The sequence below is a fragment of the Bidens hawaiensis genome, unplaced genomic scaffold (assembly GCF_021521415.1).
Source record: "Bidens hawaiensis isolate Kalapana, Puna unplaced genomic scaffold, B.hawaiensis_p1.1 tig00002306_1, whole genome shotgun sequence".
Classification (NCBI taxonomy): domain Eukaryota; kingdom Viridiplantae; phylum Streptophyta; class Magnoliopsida; order Asterales; family Asteraceae; genus Bidens; species Bidens hawaiensis.
Window position 1 is genome coordinate 3,305,472 of NW_027491123.1, and position 14,625 is coordinate 3,320,096.

Consider the following 14,625-nt stretch of genomic DNA (forward strand, 5'->3'; position numbering starts at 1 on the left):
CAGTTTTTGTCTTCAAAAACAAACAGCACCTTAGAGCACACCTTATTGACTCAAAGACGCTCAGGCATGTATGATTCACAAATCACTCATTGAGACACGTTTATTGGTTTTACATTATTTATTGATTATTACTATTATTGTTGTTAAGGGTATCTACAAATACTTGGAATGTTGGAGGTGAACTTCCAACAAAAGATTATTCGTAAATGTTACATGGTTCAATTTTCTGGAACCTTGGTGGTGGTTATTTGGTGTTGGCGGTGGTTTGGCAAACATTTGCGATGGTGATTTTTTATGATAGTGGTCGATTTGTTTGTGTTGTTGTCGGTTCCATCTGTTTTCTATACGAGGCGATGATGAAATGTAGGATCAGCAAAAAAAATTGGTCATTGTAGATCCTATCTGCATCTTGGCTTGGCAATCCTGATGGCAATTGTTATGCAACTAGATTGCAGCCATGGTGGATTTGGGTAAGTAGAAGTTTTGTTGCTGCATGTTTGAGCCTTCGTTTTTCTTGGTTATGTTATTTGTGCGTGTTTCTCAGTTGTTTGTCTATTTGTTATGCTTTCTTTGGTAGTTTGTTTTTGGATAGTAAGTCACTATATATGTTCTTGAGTCTGGATGTATTGTCAAGGAGTATGTATTCTAACTTTCTTCATAATATGTGCTTTAGTGTCTCCACCATTCATGCTTACTTTTTTTGGTTTTGTTGGAGGAAAAGGTTCATTTATAACACTTGGTTATGGGGCAAAATCATACCAACAAATGTGTGAACACCATATTGTAACTCTACATCTGAACGGGTTCTTTTATCAAGTCTGGAAATAGACCGACCCTTCCCAGCAATGCAGTGCAGGGGGTAAAAAAACTAGTTGGCATATAAATAAAGACCAAAACGAATGATACCTCCAAAGGTAAGGGGAAATGGACACACTACACACATACAAACACATGCCATGCACCACATTCAACCGTGTCTTTGCCATTATTTACACTTGTGCCATCTTAGCCCTTATCTACCACCATATCCTCACCCTCCTCCACCACTCCACCACCTTCATCTCCGTCGCCACCACCACCTCCTCATCTCCAATCTCATCCTCGCCTTCATATGGGTCACCATGACTTCCTACCGCCTCCGTCCCATCCTCCGACAAGCTTACCCCGAAAACCTACACAAAGTCCTTGATAAAAAAGACTTCCCAGCCATAGACATATTCATATGCACGGCGGACCCCTACAAAGAGCTGCCTATAAACGTCGTTAACACCGCGCTGTCTCTTATGGCGTATGACTACCCGCCCGAGAAGATATCCGTCTATGTTTCCGATGATGGTGGCTCCGAGCTTACTCTTTTTGCCTTCATGGAGGCTGCAAAGTTTGCAGAGAGTTGGCTTCCGTTTTGTAGGGATAATAATATTATGGAGCGGTGCCCGGAAGCTTATTTTAGCTCCGGGCACCATGGAATAATTAAGGATGAGCTCGAGTATGAGGAGATTAAGGTAATATATTTTTTTTTCCGTAATGATAAAAATAAATAAGATCCATTATTCGAAAGAAATTAACAAAATTAATGGTAAAAGGTAAATAGAACGAATAGTCCGTGACTTATTTCAGTTGTAATTATCAAAATAGATACTTTGTAATCGGTTAAGAGTTAAGACTCATATTTAACCGCTCTAAATCAAATGATAATGGACTATAAATCATGTGAATAAAGACATGCACATGTAAGTACTGATGACTGATCGATCAAGCAGCTAGCTTGGTTTATAGAGTTTCATTGTTAATTTGTTTTTAAGTTAAATAATTAACTTCTATTTAAAGTTATCCGTACAAAATTTAAATACTTATTTGACAATTCCTGCAACGATGCAAGTGGATATTGTCTATTTGTTGATGTGGTCAGGTGTAAAAAAAAAATAACTTTTGTAAAACATGTACTGAAAGTCTGAAATGGTAATTTTATACTACTGGTATTAAAGCGGTAAGTTACAACTTTATGTTTGTTACCTTTTTTTTTATTATGTTAGATTCTTATATATTCTATGTTTTATGTTTATATTGAATTTCATCGCTCATCAAATTCCCACCGCAAGCACGAGAAAATGGGAATACCACTAGTTTTATCTAGAAAACTTTTGCTGACTAAAAGGAAATGTCACGGCTATACATCTTTTATGTTGTGGGCGTAATTTAATAAGAATTGAATCGCATTGTCTTAGGCTATGTATGAGAGTATGAAGATAAGAATCGAGCGTGTTGTGGATAGAGGTGAAGTATGCCCAGACTACATTACCGACAAATCATTACGTCAAATTTTCAACAAGTATTGAAGAGGTAGGTCCCAGCAGGGCTCAGTTGGTCCCGCATGACTCACCTTGAACAGGGATGTCTGCGCAAAGACCATCTACTCCCGCATGACCCACCATGCTCAGAGAAGCCTACGCGCAGTATGCAAGCTGCATACGCAGGGAAAAGCCTCCCAATGGTAAAGTAACCCGCCTGTTCCCGCAGTTGCGGATACAAGCCATCAGGGAAGGCTACCCGCACAGCATAGCTACACGCATAAGGCTTAACACTTACAAATATTCAGTCACCTGAAAGAATGAGCAAAGGCGGGAGGGGGAAAACTCCCGCCAAAATGGGCCAGTCCGTATGATGGAGGATCTTTTGCGTGATACCTGACGAGGTAAAGACAAAAGATCTGACCAAGAATGCGACAGCTCACTGACAGCAGCGTGGCAGACAGCACGCCACAGCACTGTGACCAATAGCCGCCGCCTGCCCACCAACTCCTGCCAGACCACGTGCCTAGCCTGCAGTTGGTAGAAGACGAAGAGTGCACGGCACGCCTGCTCTGTGTCAGCCGCTACCTATCCACCACTCACAGGTAGGGCACGTGCATAGGTTACAGTTGGTAGCGTGTTGGGCCGGCTAAACCCCTTGGAAACCCACCTTCGGCTATAAAAGACAGCAAATGGTATTATCATTTCATCATCTACTATCTCGTATAACTTACTTGATAACTGCTCTAATAGTATTCATATACTTTTATATTCAAAGAGCAATATAGACTGATTCTCACGCCGGAGGGTGGTCACAAGGAGGAACCCCCCCCTTCTCAGTGACGAGCTTACGGTGTCTGTTTTGCAGGTTCCCTGAAGTACAACTTACTCTGCTGGACCTAACCTTCGTGGGAAACATTACTTAGCCCCCAGATTACCTATAATCTGCCCGGGGTCACTTAGTGTTTCTTCATTGGCGCCATCCGTGCATAAAGCTAGAACTACATCTTTCTCCAGTTTTTCAAAACTTCCAAGATGACTAGAGAAATTCCGGTAACCACAACCCCAGCCACTGGGGTAAACACCGGCAACACAATGTTTACAAACACTACCCCAGCCACCCAAGCTGGGGCAAGTGAAGTACATTTTACGAACACTACCCCAGTCACTCATGTAGGGGCAAGTGGAGTAAATATTCCACTGGGATTCACTGATGCCCAGCTGGAAAAACGAACTCGAGCCCCTCGCCAAACACTTGATCAAGTGAAGGCATGGGCCGAGGCACGTCAAAGAGAATTTCAGGCTGAATTGGACGAACGCTTGCGTTCAGTCCAACAAGCTGAGGAATTCGGTAGTACTCGCCAGCACCTCAACATGAGTAGTGAGTACGAGTACTCAGACGCCGAGAGGGAAGACTCCGACACCGACGCGAACCCTCGCCATAGGGCGAAAGGGAAGCGTAAGGAAACGGATCCCCAGCCAAAAAGGAATTTTGGGGAAGCATTCCAACCAGTCACGGAAAAAAGCTCGCGTGACTTCTCCAAGGCCTTTAGACCTACTGCCACAAACGCAGGAAGGTCAAAATTTGCAAGGGACATTGCAGAAGCAATCGCCCCGAGGAGTGCCAAACAAATGTCCAATATTGGCACATACGATGGTATATCCGACCCAGATGACCATCTGAACAGGTTCATTGCGGGGGCAACCGTCAGTAACTGGACGGAACCCACGTGGTGCTACATGTTCCAGATGACTCTGGTAGGAGCAGCCAGAGCATGGTTCGACCGTTTACCGGTCCACCACATTTATGACTGGGCAGACTTCCAGAACAAGTTCAGTCAACAGTTTAGTCAACAGAGGAAGCACACTGAGGAGCAGTGGACGATCCTCAACTGTGTGAGAGAAGAGGATGAATCCTTACTAGACTTCATCACCCGCTTCAACTCCAAGAAGCTGAGTCTGGGCAACATCAGTGAAGACCTCGTTCGCGCCGCTTTTATTCAGGGCGCTGAATACCCAGAACTCATCCGCACTCTGACGGGTAAAGACGACATGCCATCCACGTGGAATGCCATAATGACGGCAGCCAAACGCTTTGCCGAAACGGAGAAACAGCTGGGAAGAGATCTCCCCCAGAATACAAACCTCTACACGCAGAGGACAAGGGAGAACAATGTGAGAACCGCCCGGCTAAACAAAAAGAGGCGGCAAGGTATTTGGCAGTCAAGGATAAACTTTGACACCCCCTCAAGCTCTCGCCCTCTGGTTGGCGGAAGGGACAACACGCACCCTTCGAACCGGAAAAACCGTTGGACGCCACTCACCAAGAGCGTCACGGAGATATTTGCCACGGAAAAACTGCCATGGCCAAAAGCCCCAGCGATCCGACAGAAACCCAATGCGGATCAAAGCAAGTCTTGTGACTTCCATGGGACAAAGGGCCATAGCACTGAGGAGTGCACATCCTTGAGGGACATCGTCGAGACATTTGTCAAGGATGGGAGGCTCGCACACCTCGTGGCATCTATCAAGAAGGGAGGAAGGAACGACAACAGGTACAGGGGTAACGGACGAAAGCCCGTCGACATTAGCATCAACATGGTCCAGGGTAAGGTCAGAGGAAGAAAGAGACCGATAACCGAACCATGCGCATGGAAGGAAGCAGAAGTGCGCTTCCCGCGAGTGCCGGGAGGCCCAAACAAAGAAGGCCCCATTGTCATTAAAAGCCAGCTGGGGCACTACATCACCTCCCGCACCCTCGTTGACAATGGCGCATCGTCGACAGTGATGTACAGGCAGTTCTTCGACAAGCTCGACGATGAAGACAAGGAACGCCTGGAGACGGTCTACGCTTCAATGGAAGGGTTTGACGGCAGCATGAACACTCCCTTGGGCATCCTATCTTTCCCCGTCACTCTCACCGATGGGAATTATTCACGCACGGAGGATGTGGATTTTGTTGTAATGAAAAAACCACATCATACGTATGACATCCTATTCGGGAGAGACGGGATGGCAAGATTCAACGCCGTGGTATCCTCAGTCCACGGCATGATGGGATGGCCAACAACTGAAGGCGTAGCGATGATCACGGGCATTCCCCAGAATTTGGTAAGCGACAATGGCACCAACTTTGCTGACAAGAAGCTACAGCAGTGGCTGAAAGAACTTCAAATCACCCACACCTTTACCTCAGTGGCACACCCGCAAGGTAACGGTGAGGTGGAAAGAGCAAATAAGAGCATCGTCGAAGGCATAAAGAGAAGACTCTTGGAACATAGATCCGGTTGGGTGGACGAGCTTCCACACGTCCTTTGGGCAAACAGAACGCTGAAGAAGACCAGTACGGGAGAAACCCCGTTCAGTCTCACTTATGGCACTGAAGCCATGATCCCAGTCGAAATCGGTTTACCCTCACCAAGGGTCTTAATCCAACCAGAAGACAATGATGCGGAAAGACGGTTAGACCTTATGCTAACCGAAGAGCGCAGAGACTTAGCCGCCGTGCGTGAAGAAAACTACAAACGACAAATGCAAAAATACTACAACACGCGGGTAAAACTCTGCAACTTCAAGGAAGGAGACTACATACTGCGTAACAACGAGGCTTCGAACCAACAACGCCCAGGAAAGTTGGCCCCGATTTGGGAAGGGCCATACATTATCAAAGAAGTTCTGGGAAAGGGCGCGTACCGGCTCGAAAGGCTCGATGGCACTCCCATCCCTAGAACATGGAATGGAGCTCAATTACGCAAATGTTATATGTAGATCAATTCCAACTTGTAAAGAAAAGGCCTAGAGCCACTTCTAATGGAAATGATTCTCCTTTCATGATGTATTAATAGCTTGTAACCTATGAACTTCCCTTACGGGAAGAAGTAGTTGCGTGTGGAAGGCGGCAATACCCGCATAAACACAACGCCAAAATGTTAAAAAGTTCTAAGGAAAACCTACACGCAGGTCAGATGTAGGTAAAGTTTAGCCATCCTTGTAAGTGCAAGTGACGGTCTTACCCGCACAATCACGAACAAGGAAGCCAAACTTAACTTACCGTCTACCACGTTAAAAGGTTAACTTATGAACACTTAAAAAAGGATAAGAAAAACCTACACGCAGGTCAGATATAGGTCTAAAGTTAAAGCCATCCTACTAAGTGCAAGTGACGGTTACACCCGCACAATCACGAAAGAGGGAGCGAAAACTTTAGTCCATTATCAACCACGTTCAAAGGTTTAACTTAATGCCTTAGAAATTTCGAAAAGGAAAACCTACACGCAGGTCAGATAGAGGGTAAAGATTAGCCATCCTACCAAGTGCAAGTGACGGTTTTACCCGCACAATCACGAAGGAGGAGGCGAAACTTTAACCCATCATCAACCACGTCCAAAGGTTCTTATTCTAAACACTTGGGAAATTGCTAATTTAAACTAAGTATGCAAGTCATAAGTTTATAAAGCAAAGAACCCAAGGAAGGAAATAACAATCTTATACGCAAAGAGATTAATATTTCACAATCAATTACAAGAATGGCTGGGTAACTACCCGCCTAAAAGAAATCTATACAAGGCTAAGTCTATCCTAGCAGTGGGAAGGGATCTTCAGGATCAGGCTTCAGGGCCACCTCCGCTTGGACCAGCACCGTCAGAGCGCGGCTGCCCAAGGAAAGCCTTAAGGATGCTTAGCCCATCATCAGCAGCAGCAGTTTCATTCACCTTCTCCACCACTGGATGCGGGAAGGCAGCGTACTGATTCACAGCTTGGTCATAAGCAGCTTCAGTATTAACATTGAATAAAGGGAAGTTGGAGGGCGGAAAGCCTCTCTCAGCAAACCCTAGACCAAGCAGGAAGCCAGTCTTCTGCCCATCCTCATGAGAAGCGTTGAGGGCTGAGCTCATTGCATCGTCGTAAGAGGTCTCTGAAAGGACCCGACGCACAACCTACAAAAGAAAATTACAAGTTAGAACATTTTCTAATTACGAGCGGAAAGCGTAAAGAAAAAGATAAAGATACCTCAGGCAACGCTTCTCGAAGCAGCCATTGGAGGGTAGCTTGACTTTCTTTGTAAGCACGTTCGGCTCCGCTTTTATCAAGGTTGGCAAGTTGAACTTCCTTGGCGGCAGCTTCTTCGACGCTTTTGAGTTTCCTTTCAGTACGGTCAAGCATCCCCCTCTGGTCAAGGATCTCCTGCAGCTTCTTGGCATCTTCCATTGCCAAGGCGTCATGAGCATGCTGAAGAGCCTTTAATTTGCATTTAAGCTGCTCATTCTCTTCGCGAAGTGGCTCAGCAACAGCTTCAGCCTTGGCAGCCCTCTCAGTTGAGTCTCGCGCAGTCTCCTTGGCCAGCCGAAGCTGTTCATTCACAGCTTGGGCAGCCTTGGAGCGGGCCTCGAGTCGCGCCTGGACTTCAACCTCGAGCGCCTTGAATGCCTTCTCCTTCTCGGCTGCGGCAGCGGCCAACTGCCGGTTCTCCTCCCGAAGAGCCCGCGCTTCAGATACATCTTTGGCGCGAGCTGCTTTTAACTTGTCGTTTTCACGACAAAGCAGCTCGACGCGGGGCTGCGTTCGGGCCTGGAGAACCCGAAGCTCATTGGTTAGCCTACCCTCTTGGTAGCTAGCCATGGCTTCCCCCAACGCACCATGAGGAGCAGCGTGGCGAGCCCAGTCCACGCACTCCACAGGGGTGCGAAGGGTTGTTCCTCGGCGTATGTTCCATCTTGGAACATACACTTCATTGGAATCCGACACTGCAAAAGAAACAAAGGCAGTTAGGAAAAGATGACAAAAATATACAAAGAAAAAAGAACCCTACGTACCTGTAGGGTCAATAACAGGCCGATAGCCGCCAAACCCATCACCTGAACCTAAAGGAAATCCATCCAACAGGTCAGGCAGACGGGAAGGTGGCGTAGATCGGCGGGAAGCCCGGCGCGTACCTGATGGTCCGGCCGTCGGTGCCGGTGGCGCAGGTATAGTGGCAGCCGCCGTGGTAGCCATTGTTGGCGCCGTCTCCTCAGCAACAGTAACCGCCGGCTCCGTGAAAGATGCTGTAAAAATTGCACTCACGGCCGGCGGAGACACCTTCTCAGCTGGAACAGCCTCAGGAAGGCTGGAACCAGCGGAAGCAAGCGTAGACGCCTGGGTCGACGCCTCGGGAAGGCTGACCGAGCCTACCGTCATTGGCGGGGGAATACTTACTCCAACTCCACCCTGGAATGCGTCAACATCCACACCTGCACAAGCAAAAGTGTTAGAAAAATTTATTTGAAACAACAAATCTAGACAAGAATTATGGGGGTACTTACGGGGTTTCTTGAGCTTGAACGCACGGACGAGCGGGGGCGAACCCGATGGAGCCGGCCTCTTGACACCGGTAACCGTCGTCGTCGCTGCCTCCCCGGAGGTAACACCTGCAGCCTCCGGAGCGGTGGTCTCCTCACCACCGGGCTTCCCCGCCACCTCTGCATTATCTGACTCCGAGTCAGATAGGACTACCGGGTCGGCCGTAGAGGCCACCTTCTCCTTGCCTTTCCCGACGGCAGCCTTTTTCTTCCGCACCAGTGGAGGACCTTCTGCGGATTCCTCAGAAGAAGAAATGTCATGAACTCCAGCAGCAGGCACAGCATTGAGAGGTTCAGGGTAGAAGATAGGCTTACCTGGCCGTCGGTGGCTCAGGATCTCTTGGCCTGGCGGGTAAACCTCCACGAACCGACCCGCAGTCTGCTCTAAGATGGGCAACTCGTTCTCGTCCAGAGCACGAGTACCCATCCGCGCAGGACCATCTTCCTCCCGCGGATTCAGGAGCGACTGAAGATCGTTACCCTCTGAAATCAACAAGAAAGTTAGAAAAAATCGTAGTCAGCAAAAAAGAAACAAGACATACCATAAGGGGTAGAGTTCGAACCATATTCAAGGACGATCGGAACCTTATCCGCATTCGCCGCCTTCCACACCCGGCTCATCCCCAGCATCACCATCGCCGACTCCGGAAAACGGAAAACCGGGGACTGGACCCGGGATATCTTCGCGAACCATTCCGCCTCCTCGTAGTTGATGGCGGGAAGGTTCGGAAGCGGCTGGCCATTCTTGAACTTCATGGCAATGGGGATGGCTCGAGCGGATATAAAGAAGAACTCTCTTCTCCATGAGCGAAGACTCCGCTCGGTGGTACAAATCTTTAAACCCTTGATACGGGTTGTAAGAGTGTACCACCCTTGGATGCACCTCCAAGTATAGAAGGTCATCAGGCGGTCAACAAGGGGCTCAAGGCCCAGTATCCGGCACACCCACTCAAAGTGCCGGACCTTGGCAATGGCCATGGGGTGCACCTCTGTCAGGTGCACACCGTGCCTCTCTAGGACACGGTACACAAACTTTGTCAACGGAAACCTAAGGTTCCCGTAGACAAAGAATGCAGCATAAACCCCGATCTTGCCACTAGGGGCATCGTACACAGTATGGTGGGGCTCAGGAAACTCAGGCTCGAGAGACTCGAGCATGAACTTCCTGACGATATACTGGTACAGCTCGACAGGAAGATAACACTGGCATTCGCCAGCAGTCTTCTGATCATCAGCATCGTGAGAAGACATGGTGGAAGAAAGAAGAGATTTCAGAGCAATGCTTTACTGAAAAAGAGAAATTCGCCGGAAATTACTGGAGAAGAAGAGATGAAAGTGGAAAGTGTGAATTGCAAATAACCTTCTCCCCCTTTATATAGCAATCGCAATTAATGCGATGAATTTAATACGGAAGAGAGAGAAATCAAAGGTGCAATGAAACTATGACGCGTGGCAAAAGCAAACTGGCAACAGCTGTCAAAAAGGACGTGTGCCAGAGATTTCGCGGCTACGCGCCCGAAATCCCGTGCCCACGCGCCTGAAAAAGCAACTGGAATGACCACATAATGTCATGTCGCCATAACTTCTGGCACGTCCTGACACAGTCAGAAGAAACCGTCGCACGACGTTTGAGGTATTGGGTTGTTATCCATCCAACTCTTCAAATTTCAAAATTTAAAAATTTGAAGACTAAGGTTCAAAAAAGTAAGCGGGAAAATACCCCTTACCTTGGCAAACAAGTAACCATAAGCCGGGTGTGGGTACAGTGTAAAGGCAAAACCCTTCACATACCTAACACCCGCAGAGAATTGAAGCCAAAATATTTGGCAACCAAGTAACCATAAGACGGGTGCGGGTACAGTGTAAAGGCAAAACCCTTCACATACCTAGCACCCGCAGGGAATGGACGCCAGGAATACCTTGGAAGTAAAGTAACCGTAAGACGGACGCAGGTACAGTGTAAAGGCAAAACCCTTCACATACCTAGCACCCGCTGAGAATTGAAACCAGGAAGGATCTTCTGGGCAATGCTTGTGAAAACGGAAATAATATCCCCGCATTGCGGGAACATCGAGTACTACGTTGTTTGAGGCTCCAAGATGGAATTGGTGGTTTAAACATAATTGATCACTATGTTCAAAAACTACCAGAACCACAGGGAGAATCCGCACAACTAAGACTCAATGCTCCTGACTTGCGAGGAGGTTACAGACCTACCCGCATCATACCCAAAGACCAAGCAGGAAACTCGGGAATTTCTGCAAGTGACAAGGACTTCCGCGGGAAGAACCCCCATGGAAAACCTTACAAAAACCCCTTTTCAAAACCCTTTGCTTAAGTCCAAAAATTCACCTCACTTTATTAGACATTCGTGAGAAGAACATTGGACTGGGGGGACTTGAAGAGGTAGGTCCCAGCAGGGCTCAGTTGGTCCCGCATGACTCACCTTGAACAGGGATGTCTGCGCAAAGACCATCTACTCCCGCAGGACCCACCATGCTCAGAGAAGCCTACGCGCAGTATGCAAGCTGCATACGCAGGGAAAAGCCTCCCAATGGTAAAGTAACCCGCCTGTTCCCGCAGTTGCGGATACAAGCCATCAGGGAAGGCTACCCGCACAGCATAGCTACACGCATAAGGCTTAACACTTACAAATATTCAGTCACCTGAAAGAATGAGCAAAGGCGGGAGGGGGAAAACTCCCGCCAAAATGGGCCAGTCCGTATGATGGAGGATCTTTTGCGTGATACCTGACGAGGTAAAGACAAAAGATCTGACCAAGAATGCGACAGCTCACTGACAGCAGCGTGGCAGACAGCACGCCACAGCACTGTGACCAATAGCCGCCGCCTGCCCACCAACTCCTGCCAGACCACGTGCCTAGCCTGCAGTTGGTAGAAGACGAAGAGTGCACGGCACGCCTGCTCTGTGTCAGCCGCTACCTATCCACCACTCACAGGTAGGGCACGTGCATAGGTTACAGTTGGTAGCGTGTTGGGCCGGCTAAACCCCTTGGAAACCCACCTTCGGCTATAAAAGACAGCAAATGGTATTATCATTTCATCATCTACTATCTCGTATAACTTACTTGATAACTGCTCTAATAGTATTCATATACTTTTATATTCAAAGAGCAATATAGACTGATTCTCACGCCGGAGGGTGGTCACAAGGAGGAACCCCCCCTTCTCAGTGACGAGCTTACGGTGTCTGTTTTGCAGGTTCCCTGAAGTACAACTTACTCTGCTGGACCTAACCTTCGTGGGAAACATTACTTAGCCCCCAGATTACCTATAATCTGCCCGGGGTCACTTAGTGTTTCTTCAAGTATCGAACTCCAGGGTTTACTCGCTTAGACCATCCCACCATTATTCAGGTCTCGAACAAAATCTTACATCACTATAATTTAATAATTTAAAAAAGTAATCATTCATTATTGGTGAATCCAAATTTTGAATATTTATTTTGGTGATAAGGTATTGAAAGAGAGTGCAAAAGAGAGAGACAAGAAGGGGCAATATTGGATGCCAAATCTTGTATATGTCTCCAGAGAAAAAAACAAAAACTCCCAACATCGTTTCAAGGCCGGAGCTCTAAATTCCTTGGTGATTAACAACACTCCAAAACTCTTTGTTTTACTAATTCTTTTGGTCTAATATGGACCAGAATATTTAATAAATTATTATTCAATTCTAAAATAGACTCGCCAACATAAATATCAATGTAACAACTGACTAAATGAGAATCACATATGTAGTCAATATTTATGAGTATGTGTATAATATATTATTGATTTAATACTAAAATAGACACATCAACATAAATATTAATGTAACAAACTCCCAAAATTTGCCACTTCCGTTATTTTCTCGTTAATTTAATATCATGTGACATGTGATATAAATTCACGAGGTCATAAAAAATGCGTCATTTCATAATATTTCGTTAAATATGTAGGCTTTAATCTTAGACAAAATTAGGGTTTTAATTTTTTTTTTTATTCAAACTAATTGAGTTATTATTATTGGCTTTGAAGCTTCGAGTATCGGGTGTTATGACCAATGCCCCTATAGTTCTTACTCAGGATTGTGACATGTACTCAAATGATCCTCAAACACTTAAGAGGGCGTTGTGCTATATTTCTGACCCATTAGCTCGATCCGGATTGGCATATGTCCAATTCCCTCAACGTTATCATGGTCTCAACAAAGACGACATTTATGGTGGTGAGTTATTGCGTTTATTTGTCGCGAACCCAGTTGGGATGGATGGTTTACAAGGCACGTCTTATGTTGGAAGTGGATGTTTCTTCGTTCGTCGGGCTTTCTTTGGCGGGCCCACGTCAATGGTACCACCAGAAATACAAGAATTAAGACCGGATCATGTGGTGGAGAAGCCCATAACTGCACAACCAATTATGAAATTGGCCCACCATGTTGCTGGATGTAACTATGAAAATGGCACCAAGTGGGGATCCCAAGTGAGGCCCATTTCATATGTCACATAATTAATTGTTTAATTAGTGAAATGATGTGAGCAATGATGATGATTATTTCATTTTGTTTGTTTATGTGTAGTTGGGCTTTCAATATGGGTCGCTTGTGGAGGACTATTTCACCGGATATCGATTGCAATGCGAAGGATGGAAATCCATATTTTGCCACCCGAGTAGGCCGGCGTTTTTGGGCGATATACCAATCTCGCTCATTGATGCGGTCAGTCAAACAAAAAGATGGGCTATTGGGCTTCTTGAGGTTGCCTTCTCAAAATACACTCCAATGATTTTTGGTGCGCAGTTCATGGGCTTTGTTATGGGCTTATGCTATGCACATTATGCTTTTTGGCCCCTTTTGTCGATTCCCATCACAGTATACGCTTTCCTCCCTCAAATCGCACTTTTGAATGGAGTTTACATCTTTCCAAAGGTATTATTCTTTTATCAAATCTTGATACAATAACGTATGAATGCGCATGTTTCGGTTTGTTTACATGTTTGTCAAGTGGTTTGTTTTTTCCGCTGACCCTATCACAAGGGCTTTGTGCATAGCCTAGCCCAATAATTCTGTTGATCGTAGGTCACCAATCCATGGTTCTTGTTGTATGTTTTCCTATTTGTTGGAGCTTATGGTCAAGATTGTTACGACTTCATCCTGTTCAATAGCACCTATACGAGATGGTGGAATGATCAAAGGATATGGCTAATAAGGGGACTCTCACCCTACTTGTTTGGACTCGTCGAGTACATTATAAAACATTTAGGGGTAGCCATACAAGGATTCAATGTGACAAGCAAAGTGCAAGATGATGAACAAAGCAAGAGATATGATCAAGGTCTTATGGAGTTCGGGATTCACTCCCCAATGTTCGTACCTTTCACAACCGCATCAATTGTAAACCTTCTCGCATTCATCATTGGGATAATTCGTCTCACGGACATATGGAGTTTGGAAAAGGTGTTTCCACAGTTGTTTATTGCCGCTTTCGGGGTGTTGAATAGTTGGCCAGTTTATGAAGCTATGATTTTAAGGAGTGATAAAGGAAAGATGCCTATTAAGACTACCGTCATATCGATTTGTTTGGCATCTGTTTTATGTGGTGTAGCTTCTCTCATAATGTAAACTATAGTTCATGTAATTAGATGCCATTCATAAAATGGGTTTCATGTTTAAATGTTGTAAGACTAAAGGCAGGTTTCAGGTCAAAATGTTGGAGATAATATGAAATGACTTCAAAATCAGCAAAATTGAAAATTCGAAGCTAGCAGACGGTATAATTGATAAATGCAAATAGGCCCAAGCAATAAATATTGAATAAAAGTATGTGAAAGTTATACTATATTATAGGGGTGTAAATGAGCCAAGGCGGCTCGTAAGCTTAAACGAGCTTCACTTATCAAGTTAGAGTTGGCTCACGAGTCTAAAAAAAGTATTTTTTTATATAACTTTTATTTAATGTATTAAATATATATTTTTATTGTAAATATTAATTGCATAAAAATT

At 45.7% G+C, this 14,625-nt stretch overlaps 1 pseudogene across 1 annotated transcript; it reads left to right on the top strand.

Moving 5' to 3' along the window:
• Positions 1–924: 924 nt before the first annotated feature.
• LOC143616268 (cellulose synthase-like protein G3) lies at positions 925–14,244 on the top strand (annotated as a pseudogene). Its single transcript, XR_013150636.1, has 8 exons — positions 925–1,502; positions 2,226–2,329; position 2,741; positions 11,955–12,002; positions 12,103–12,231; positions 12,663–13,106; positions 13,204–13,551; positions 13,702–14,244. The product of XR_013150636.1 is annotated as a cellulose synthase-like protein G3 (transcript).
• The last annotated feature ends 381 nt before the right edge of the window (positions 14,245–14,625 follow it).